Genomic DNA, 12,594 nt, shown 5'->3' with positions numbered 1-12,594 from the left:
CTGCGCTTGGCTGCCCTGGGCATGCGCAAATGATTTTAGCTCAGCTAACAAGGAAACGCCCATTTGAACGGGGTACGGTGTACATGAGTTTGGCCCTTAAAGTTATTTTTAATATAATTTTCTTTTCACAATTCAGCAAATTTGTGTGACTTTAACTGATGAGCAACGCGTTGGGTTATCTAAAATTGTAAACATGTATGGTTTTGTGGGTGATCTACACTTGTTCGTAGCGATTTGTGCAGTTGTCAATCACAGCATTTCCGAATCAATGCACCTTTAATTAGAGCAGGGCTTCTCAAACTCAGTCCTGGAGACCCCCTGTGGCTGCTGGTTTTCATTCCAACTGAACTCTCAATTACTTAACTAGACCCTTAATTGAACTGATAATTTGCTTAATTCATTGTATGCATTAAAGTTACAGGGGTATACTAAGATCACAATGAAAACTGAGCAGTATTGGAGATAGGCATACAAGGGAACAGATCACAAGGGAATACAGCATGCATATACACCTCATTTAATACAATTATTATATTTTCTATCCATCTGTTTAAATGAGCGAACACACATGTAAAAATGTGAAACTATTAAATCCGCATATTGTTTTAACATAATGTTATTGTCTGTAGCAACTTATGAACACAGCTAATGGTTCTGAAATGTATGTATTTAAAGCATGCATACTTCAGTTATCTATCTTTCTTGACATTGTACAGTAGGCTATACCGCTATCAGTTTATATATTGAAAAATGAAACAAAGAACTGGTACATAAACTGGCACATGCATTAAAAAAAACTTGAACCACAAACATACATCTTTTTGACAGCGTACCATTTTCTGACCTTGCACGGATCATGTTTTGGTATGCACACCACATTCTGATGATGTATCACTTTCTGGCCCTACATCGCTGTCACAGGAAATTGGTAGAACGTGAAAAAAATAGATATCGCACAAATTTCTGAAATTAAAGGGAGTGTTCGTTGGAAATTGAATAAGCACCACATTAGTTATTTTTTCAGATACAAAAAGGGTTTTTTTTTTGGTTTAAAAATGTGATATTTAAAAAATGTTTATATGTGTGTGTGTGTGTGTGTGTATGTGATATTTGTCATATTATCTATCTAGGTGTAAAGTTTTATCTTCAGAGCAATTGTACTGTTCAGTGTTTTTTTTCTTCATTCTTTAACAAATGACTGTCTTTGAATAGCCTGTGAAAAATGTGATGAAATAAAATATGTTGGAGAGACTGGAACAACTTTATATAAAATAATTCAGACCCACCTTTCATTAATTAGAAATAAAAAAATGAATGAACCAATAGTACAGCACTTCACCAGTCAAGGACATGACATAAATGATGTAAAGTTTGCAGTACTAGAACAAGTAAAATTAGATAATGCAACATATAGAAGAATAAAATAAAGTAAATGGATAAATAGACTGAACACAATTATGCCAGCAGGACTCAACAGAAAAGAATGAACTAATTAATTACAATAAAATATATAAAAGTTAAAAATAATTAAATAAACAAAATTAATTCAAAAGTTGTGCATGCTGATGCGCTGGGGAGACCATATCAAGGCTGATCCTCAGAGCCAGCATTGCATGATAACATAAATATAAGTTTATATAAAATAATGTTAATTAGAATTAATATAGATTTAAAGATATAAGTAAAAGTGATGTCACATATAGAACACCATTACATCTTGTAGGAATAAATCATGGATTTGAATATAAACAATAACAAGTAGTTGTCATGCCGTCAAACACCTATAAATACCTCCAATGTTTTGATTCAAACACAGGCTCCCTTGAGAAAGATATGTACAAAAATGTTGGGCAGCTGGCTCTTTGAGCTATATATATATATATATATATATATATATATATATATATATATATATATTGATGCACAAAAGAAATGCAACACCCAAGTCTAATTGATTTAATGAAATATTTTAAACATAGGTATCAAACACAACCACAGAAAGTGTGAACAAAAATACAGATCAAAGAATCATGATGAGTTTTCAGTATGAAACGTGACACAGTTTGAAAAAGTGTAGCCTAAGCGCACACAGGTTTTATTTTTGATCACGTGATGTCCCTTTAAACATATTTTGAGCCGATTCGCTTTCTTAATCAAACACTAATTATCAAAGGAAGTTGTTTCTTTTTGCCCTCATATCTTCATTGTGTTAACAAACGACGTGCATTGATCTCAGCTCATTCTATTTGAACCTACATTTTGTTCTGGCTCTAACCGCCAAATTCAGCTTATTCATTTCCGCTCCGTTAGTTTCTAGTAGTGCGTCGCTAATTTAAACAATCTGGTATTCTATTTAAACAATCTGGTGGTGGTCAGGGCTGTGGCGGAGGTGGGCTCCTCACCTCCTCCCCTTTCTGTGTAGCCGCCAACAGCGCTTCTTGACTCTTGTTCCTAAGGTTGCACTTCTTTCTCCGGTAAAGGTAACTCTCGCTGTGGTGTCGGCCACTTCACTCTTGCCAACACCAGCTCTGGCTCCTCGACGGGCAACTCGGGTTCCTCTGCGGGCAACCCCAGCTCTTGCCTCCATCGCTGGTTGCTCTCTCACGGCCTTCGTTTCTCTTCCTGTTGTGCAGCATTTGACTGCAACACTGTTTTTAGCAGGTCTTCCCGCTCCATTATTTTTGTTATTTTTTGTGAAATTTATTTATGTATTTTATTTACAGAAATGAAAAAAAAAAAAAAACTTAACTCCCACATGGAGTTCTAAACTATACTTTTCATTTCAGGATCTTACTGTAAATGAACGGCTAAGCCATTTACCGATCAAAAAAACTATTTTTTTTCACAACACGCAAAAGGTGGCAGGCGACATTCATTAACTTTTGGAGCAAGTTGTACCATATCCTGGCTCCTTCCCGTGGTGTTCTGGGAGATGTAGTCCTTTAACCCCTCCTGGACTACATTTTTCTCTACTCCTCCCCCTATTCTGCCACTATATATAGTGTGTGCCACACACACACTGACTATAGAAAGTCTACACCCCCTTGAACTTTTTTCACATTTTGTTGTGTCAGTGCCTCAGAGTTTCATGCATTTAAATGAGGATTTTTTTCCACTTATCTACACACCATACTCCACACTGTTAAGGGGAAAAAAGTTTTTATTGAGAAAAAAATTATATATTAAAAATATAAAACTGAAATATCATAATTGGATAAGTCTCCACCCCCCTGAGTTAATACTTGGTGGAAGCACCTTTGGCAGCAATTACAGCTTGATTTTAACACCTTTTCGTGGTGGTTGTATTGTCTTTTGTGTGTAATGCTTTGATGGAACTGGTGGCAACTTATTGGTCAGGTTGTGCTTGTCTTCCAGTGCTAAGGCCAAACATCGCAGCACCTGGTCATCGTGCCAAGTAAACTGCCCTTAGCTAAGACCCACCTTACATCCTGTCAAACTGTGCCTTAATGTTGCCGGTGGTGAACACAAAGGACATGAGGGATCCTCACCCACCCAAAGGTTTAGGTTCTGTGGTTATGGGAGAACATCATGTTGACCTGATACGGAAACTGATCCTGCTGTCTTCCATTGTCCATAGGTCTTGCCAGTCGATCTTGCGTTGTTCCACACTTTCCCATCTCATCCATCCTCCCTGCTTGGCCTGGGAAACGGCCTTTACACACCTCATCCTCTCCTGCTTTTGCACCTCGTTGACTACCAGCTTCCTCCGTTGAGCTGGGGTTGCCTTGTACCATATAGGAGGAGCTGAACTGAGACCAAGACCCCCTCTTCCATGCTGAACTTGCCCCATAATATCACCGATTCGAAGGGCAGCCTTTGCAACGTCCACAGCTTTCTTTGCCACCCACTTCCAGTTTTCAGCACAAGTGTTGCTTACCTTACGCATATGTCGCGTGAATCTACTAATGTCATTTCCAGTCGGTCCTTGGCACATTTAAACTCCTCAGTTAGAGCTGAGACTGGTAGTTGCAGTATTCCTTTACCATAAAGTACCACTCTGCTGAGGCAGCGTGGAGCTCCCAACCATTTCCTGATGTAGGAACGGATTAAAGCTTCCTGCTTCTCAACTGTTGTCAAGGAAACCTCGTACACAGCAGTGGGCACCAGTAGACCAAATTGAAAGCACTAGAGTTTGTTTGCCCAGTAAAGCACTGCTGTCTGTGCTCTTCAATCCTTCCACTGCTTGTTGTCTAACTTCTCCCACACGAACTGTGTCCTTTAGATCCCCGTCGTACCACCTTCCAAGACTTTTCACTGGCTTCTCAGACACTGTTGGTATTGCCTCATCATTAATATAGAACCTTTTATCTACTACTTTACCGTTAATTATAGAGATGCTCCTTGATTTTGTGGGCTTGAATTGCATTCATACCCCATTCAATGTTACCAACTTTGCACAGCTAGATTTGACAATATTTGACCATTCTTCTTTACAAAACTGTTCAAACTCTGTCAAGTTCTTGGGGGAGCATTGATGGATAGCAATCTTCAAGTCATGCCACAAATTTTCGATTGGATTTAGGTCGGGACTCTGACTGGGCCACTCAAGGATATTTACCTTTTTGTTCCTTAGCTGCTCCAGTGTAGCTTTGGCTGTGTGCTTTGGGTCCTTGTCATTCTGAAAGGTGAACTTCCATCCCAGTTTCAGCTTTCTTGCAGAGGGCAGCAGGTTTTCCTCAAGGACTTCGTTGTACTTTGCTCCATTCATTTTCCACCACCATACTTCACAGTAGGGATGGTGTTCTTTGGGTGATGCACTGTGTTGGGTTTGCGCCAAACACGCTTTGCATTGAGGCCAGAAAGTTCCATTTTAGTTTCATCAGACCACAGAACTTTTTATCACATGGCTAAGAATCTCCTGAGTGTTTTTTTGCATACTTCAAGCAGGATTCAAGGTGGGTTTCTTGAGTAATGGCTTCCTTCTTGCCACCCTACCATACAGGCCAGATTTGTGGAGTGCTTGGGGTATTGTTGTCACATGCACACTTTGACCAGTCTTGGCCATAAAAGCCTGTAGCTATTGCAAAGTTGCCATTTGCCTTTTTGGTAGCCTCTCTGATTAGTCTCCTTCTTGCTCAGTCATCCAGTTTGGAAGGACGGCCTGATCTAGGCAGGGTCTTGGTGGTGCCATACACCTTCCACTTACTATTCATCTTGACCATGATCCAAGGGATACTCAAGGCCTTTGATATTTTTTTAAACCCATCCCCTGATCAGTGCCTTTCAACAACTTTGTCCCAGAGTTCTTTTGAAAGCGCCTTGGTGCGTCTTTGCTTTGAAATACACTACCTAGCAGAGGAACTGCTGAATTTATCCTGAAATCATGTGAATCACTACAATTTAACACAGGTGGAGGCCACTTAACTTGGTGTGTGATTTTGAAGGTGACTGGTTACACCTGAGCTGATTTAGGATTGCTATTACAAGAGGGGTGGACACTTATCCAACCAAGCTATTGTCCGTTTTTATTTAATTAATTTTCTACAAATTTCTAGAATATTTTTTTCACTTAGAAGTTGTGGGGTAGGATGTGTAGATAAATGAAAAAAAAAAAAAAAGCATTTTAAGTCCAAGCTATAAGGCAACAAAAGGGGTGTAGACTTTAAGGAAATAATCCGTGTTTATATGTAGGACATATATATATATATAATATCTATAGAATATATATATATATCTTATATATATTGATATATATATATATATATATATATATATATATATATATATAATATATTCTTGAATCAAAACCAGTCTTTTCTTAAATATCCAATAGGGTTTATATTAAGCAATTCCATGTTTTGAAACAAAATGATGTATGAATTAGACAAACAATGAGTAAGATTCAGGGTATGTGAAAAAGTAAGTGAATCCCTGGTTTTATTAGCTCAATTAAGGGGATAATTAGAATCAGGTGTTTAAAAAGTTAGTTAGATCTTCAGGGATGAGTTTGGGAGGCCCCACCCTATATAAAGATCAGAAGCTTTGTGAGTTTCGTCTTCACCATACAGGTGTGTGGAAACACGTCATGCCACAACCAATCAGTCTAGAAAGGGTTACAAAACCATTTCTAAGGATTTGGGGCTCCACCAATCCACTGTCAGACAGATGGAGAAAGTTCAAGACCACAGTCACTTTACCCAGGAGCAGTTGTCCTACCAAAATCTCTCCAAGAACAAACTGGAAAATCATCAAGGAAGTCACAAAGAGCCCCAGAGTAACATCCAAGGATCTGCAGGCCACTCTCACCTTGGCTAATGTGAATGTTCATGACTCAACTATCAGAAAAAGACTGAACAAGAATGGTGTTCATGGAAGGATAGCCAGGAGGAAACCACTACTCTCTAAATAGAACATTGCTGCCCATCTGAAGTTTGCCAAAGAGCACATAGATGATCCACAAGACTTCTGGACAGAAAACCAAACACTGCGTTCGTACAGAAGAACCTCATCCCGACTGTTGGGATGGTGGGAGTGTGATGGTTTGGGGCTGCTTTGATGCCTCAGGACCTGGACAGCTTGCCATCATTGATACAACCATGAATTCTGCATTGTATCAGAAGATTCTAGAGTAGAATGTCAGGCCACCTGTCCGTGAGCTGAAGCTGAACCCCGAAAGTGGGTCATGCAGCAAGATAATGATCCTAAACATACAAGCAGATCTACAAAAGAATGGCTGCAGAAGAAGCAATTCCGTGTTTTAGAATGGCTTGGTCAAAGTCTGGACCTAAACCCCATCGAAATGTTGTGCCAGGACCTGAAGCGAGCTGTCCATGCAAGGAAGCCCTCAAATGTTACTGAGTTGAAGCAGTTCTGTAAGGAGGAATGGGCCAAAACTCCTCAAAACCGATGTGAAAGACTGACCAAAAGTTAAAGGAAACGCTTAGTTGAAGTCATTGCTGCTAAGGGGGTGCCACGTTACTGAATCTAAAGGTTCACATACTTTTTCACACATGGATATTAAATGTTTAATCATTTGTGGATAAATAAATGTTGAAAAAGTATCATGTTTTTGTGTCATTTGTTTAATCAGGTTATCTTTATCTATTTTTAGGACTTAGATTAAGATCTAATAACATTTTAGGTTTGAAATATTAAAAAATCCTAAAGGGTTCACAAAGTTTTATATATTAGCTCAAAGAGCCAGCTGCCCAACATTTTGATGTTTTATAAATCTTTCTCAAGGGAGCCTATGTTTGAATCAAAACATTGGATGTATTTATAGGTGTTTGACGGCATGACAACTACTTGTTATTGTTTATATTTATTATCAACAAATGGAAAATAACTGTGTTCTAAAACTGCATTGATCAAGTTCAGCACTTCTATTGTTGGTATTGAATATTCTAGGGCTTTAGATTCAAGTCTTTTTAAAAATGGTGTTGTATCCTTAACATAGCTTGGTAATTTCTCAACGTGTTACCTAAATAGTTTTTTTTTTAAATTCTTTATATATAATGCCTTTGTTATATAGTCTCTCTGCAATTTCCTTAACCTCATTTACTGATGTATTGATCTTATTGCTTTTAACTTCTTCATATGTATCCACATTATTTAATTCACATTCTACACATTTCATATAATCATCTGTGTACATTATCACTATTCCTGAACCTTTATCTGCTGGTCTTATACTTATATCACATCATTTAACAACTCAGTCATAGCTTGTTCTTCAATATTGGTTAAATTAAATTTACATTTTGTTTTTAGTCCTACTATTATTTCTTGATTAACTACTACAATATACATATCTAACCATTTATCTCCATCCAGAAGAGTCCAAGTGCTTGTACTATTAACCTTAACCCCATGCTCATAATTAACCTCTGAATCTGAGATATTTTCATTGAATTGAAATTTCATATTCTGCTAATCTCATGCGTCTCTCCCATTCCTTTAATTCAGTGGCTAGTTTATCTTTATTGATGTATTTTTTAGTCGGTATGAACTTAAGTCCTTTACTCTATACTGCTTTATGGGATGTGGTTAAAGTTTTACTTGATAAATTAAATACTTTGTCTTCTGTCTTATCTTTAGTGTATTTGGTACCATTTCCATTTCTGGGTCTCCTATCTTTCTGTTTTGAATTCTCTGTCCTAGTCCTCTTTAATTCTCTATTTTGCATTTTATTATTTACTTTAAACTAGTTTATTTTTACTGTTTTAGATTTATTTTGATTATCTTTCTTTATTATGCCACATTATTCAGATTTTCTTCTGGTTTCATTGCCTTTAAATACAATAACTGAGAAATGGTTATTGTTGTATAAAAGATTAATTGAATTATTCTTATTTTTAATAGTCTCTATTGTGCCTTCTATTGTGCAATCCTTATTCTTTAAGTCTATGTATACGTGTAAGGGCCTATTTAGGTTTGCAGCTGCCAGAATTCTGCCTCTGTAGCCCAAGAATCTACACTCCCATCACTTCATTTCATTTTTTCAGTATGGGTCACTGAGTCGATGTACATGTCATATAGTTTTATATTGCTTTCCATTAGTTCTATTACATTATGTCTAATTATTCGATGGTCATTTTGTGAATCATATAAAACCACACCTAGACATCTAAAGAAACAGTTCCCATCGTTCTCTATTTGAACTATGCTGTAGCCTTCATAACTCTCATTCTCACATTGCTCAAGCAATCTAATCGAAAGTGTTTCAGCATTGTTTTCCTTATTCTTGTTTTTGTTTTGATTTGAAATTAAATTTTTTTCTATACCTGTTCTATTTTGTAATCCCAGTTGATCTATTAATTTGTGTAATTTCATCTACTTTTTGTTGATCAAATGTTCTAGTTTTTCGTTCTCAAGGTTTTCTACTTTCTGAAGTAACTGTCTAATTTCTGATGGAGAAAACATGCAATTTATGTCATTTATAACTATCTATTTCATAATTTATTTCTCTAATTCATCTTGCCGATGTCAATTTAGGTTCTTGCATTGCCTTAAACCAAGTCTCTTTCAATATCTGATTTACATTGAATTTTTCCGCTTCATTAGTCTTCGTGTTTACACTTAGTTTTAGCTTAAAACCAGTTGGAACTACTGCATTATCTATACAATTATCTATAAAGTTTTGATGAGAACTATACTTAGCTCTCTGTGCTGTCAGTCTCTTAAGTTTATTATCCGCTTGTCTCTTTAAAGTAACAGTAAAGGTGCATCACATCCTTCTTCTGCTATAACGCCATAGAGTCCAGTGAGTTGTTTGTTTTTATGAATTAATTTCAAATAAATTCAAGTGAGGCTTCGTGGGAGAATGTTCATCCCAAAAGGTTCTGAAGTGCCGAGTTTAAAAATCAGCTTGTGTTCTTCCTGCTTTCTTGTTGTGTGTGTGTGTTCCATAGCATTTGTAAATTCCACAGACAGTGACATCATTAATAGAATGTCTATCAATATTAAAATGTATAGCTACAGGTGACAAGGTGGATTTGACCTTAATGTTTCTGAGGTGTTCTACAATTTCCAAGTTTTTATTTGTCTGTTTACAGATTGCACAACGAGATCTGTTGCAAGGAAAAGTGCTTTTTGAAGTATTGTTTTCAGAAGGGATAGAGCTGTGGACTTAATAGTCTCTTATGCTTTTGTCTCTCCTGTATGATATCAGCTGATGCGAGACCCTAGTAGGGTATATGCCTTTATTCTAGAATTGACTATTGGATATTTTGATTGTATTTCTAACCAAACTGGAATACATAACCACAATCTAGTATCAGGGATGTTTCTTTATGAAAGGTGCTATATAAAATAAAGGTCGTTGTTGTATAAACATTAAAATAATTGTATTAATGTAGGATTAACACAGTGTGTGGGTATAACACAGCCAATTAAAGGAATGTGGAGTAAACACACCAGCTGACTGTAAAAAAAAATGATGCGCTGGTTCATTAAATCCATTCGGAAAATATTTCCATTGCATTTGTGTGTATTATTTATCGTACAGGAAACATTTTTATCCCCCCTATCAAACTAATGTTTACTTCTCCAACGAACCTGCTGTGCAGTTAGCTAGTGGCACTAAAATGACCTTTGGGATGAAAAGCGCTATATAAATGTAAGTAATTCTTCTTCTTCTTCTTCTTCTTCTTAATAATGGGACTAGGTGCCTGGCGTTATCCAGAACATAGAGACAGTTACCCGACTAAATACCTTTTGATTTTGCATTCCCCCAGAAGTGATTCCGAACTTTTGATCAGTAAACTGTGAGATGGAATAGTAGGATGGAAATAAGACTCATATTGTAAAGCAGTTTCACCCATTCCAGGTTTTACTATGAGCTTGATTAGCCGCAGTGTATAGGTAACAAACTCTGGCATGTCTTCTTAAACTCATAGTAAAACAAGGAATGGATCAAACTGCTATACAATCTGAAGCTTATTTCCATCCTTGTATTGTATGGTGTAAAGGTTGTGTTAAAGTTACAGCTTCAGGAACTGGCTGCCAAAACTATGCATGAGATGGTAAACATTTCTCAAGACCAAAAGGGTGAATATGTACAAGGTTTACAAAGAAAAACCAGTTATTATTAATTATTATTATTATTATTATTATTAGTTTATTTAACAGATGCCTTTATCCAAGGCAACTTATAGGGCAGTGCAGGCTTACAATGCAAGCTTAATATTTAAATACAGTAGTTTACAGCATGCAGTAGTACGACTCAAATATAATATGAACTAGGATGCAAGAAGTTATACAGTATCTACAATGACATAATAGTAGTGCAAGGACAGTGCATCAGATGAGGGTCTGGAACACGGTGCTTGAGTCAGGCAAGTCCACTGCATGGTAGGAGGGGTAGGTCGAGAGATCTGCAAGTACAAAAAACAAGTGGGTCTTGAGGAGGCGGCAAAAGGTGATTGAGAGATGCGGAGCAGTCCTGAAGTTCTCCGTTAGCTGGTTCCAATGACATCATGGGGAAATAATGTTGTAAAAAGGGCCTTGGTGTGCTGAGTAAATTAACTTTTCTTGTTCCTGTGTGCTAATAAAGGATTTACTTACAGTCTATAGTTAGAATTGAATGAAGAGGTTTTCAGAAAGGACCAAAGAAAAAAACAAAAAAACAGACAATCCCTTTGTCAATCTTAGTGTTCCCCACTAGATGGCACTGCACACCTGTATGCTCACTCATAAAGTAGGCCTACTATACTGTTTTAAACATATTTTTTAATGCATGCAAGTTTTTGTTAACCATTTAGGACCAGTGCAGAGTGAATTTAAGGATTGAGACAACTCTCTCCACAATTAAGATATTTTGTCTACAATATGTAATCAAAGAAACTACAAAATATCACAAAACTCTACTACAGTATTAGTACAGTATTTCATGTCACATTTTACAAGAATATGGAAAACTACAAAGGGTATGTAATTCCATATTTTAACGTAACATTATTCAGCAGGTTTCACTAAAGATAGTCATGCAATACCTCACTTCCATCACTTGTGTGCAATGTATGCTTTTTCATGTAGAAGACATACCTATTTGTATTTGTATGGATTTGTAGTGTACTGGAACTCCTTACAACACCCTGTGGCTCAATAGCACACTTACAGGGATTAGACAAAAAATAATAAATAATTCTGTATCGCTGATAATAGAGTGTGATAAAGCAGTGTTTGGTTTTTGCCAAACAACGTTTCTCATTGAGGCCAAAAAGTTCTACTTCTGACTTGTGTGTCCAGAGAACATTGTTCCAGAAGTCTTGTGGATCATCTATGTGCTCTTTGGCGAACTTCAGACAGGCAGCAATGTTGTTTTAAGTCTATACCAGGTTTACACATCTGGATCGTGCAATAGTCGCCCATTCTTCTTGGCAAAATTGTTCAAGCTCTGTCAAGTTGGATGGGGATCGTTCGTGGACAGCAGTCTTCAAGTCTTGCCACAGATTCTCAATCAGATTCAAGTCTGGGCTTTGAATGGGCCACTCTAGCATTCACTTTCATGTTTTTAAACTACTCCAGTGTAACTTTGGCTGTGTGTTTGGGGTCATTGTCCTGCTGAAAGGTAAATCTCTGGTCCAATCTTATGTCTTTTGCAGATTGCAGCAGGTTTTCAAGGATTTGCCTGTATTTAGCCCTCTATCCTGACAAGTTCCCAGTCCCTGCTAATGAAAACATCCCCATAGCATGATGCTGCCACCATCATGCTTCACAGTAGGGATTATGTGCTGTGTTGGGTTTGCGCCAGACATATCGCTTTGCATTTAGGCCAAATAGTTTAATTTTTGTTTCATTGGACCACAGAATCTTATGTCACATCTTTTCAGTCTCCAACATGCCTTTTTGCAAATTCCAAGCAGGAATTAACATGGGCTTTTTTCAGAAATGGCTTCCTTCTTGCCACAGGCCAAATTTGTGGAGTACCTCTGCTATTGTTGACACATGGACAGTTTCTCCCATCTCAGCCGTGGAACGCTGTGGGTCTTTCAGTTGTCATCGGCCTCCTGGTGGCTTCTCTGACCAATGCCCTTTTACCCGGCTGCTCAGTCTAGGAGGACGGCCTGCTCTAAGCAGATTCTGGGTGGTGTCGTATACCTTCCCCTTCTTAATGATCGACTTGACTGGGCT

This window comes from Polyodon spathula, chromosome 5 (assembly GCF_017654505.1).
Source record: "Polyodon spathula isolate WHYD16114869_AA chromosome 5, ASM1765450v1, whole genome shotgun sequence".
Classification (NCBI taxonomy): Eukaryota; Metazoa; Chordata; class Actinopteri; order Acipenseriformes; family Polyodontidae; genus Polyodon; species Polyodon spathula.
The sequence above is the reverse complement of the archived record's forward strand: the minus strand, read 5'-3'. Positions refer to the sequence as shown.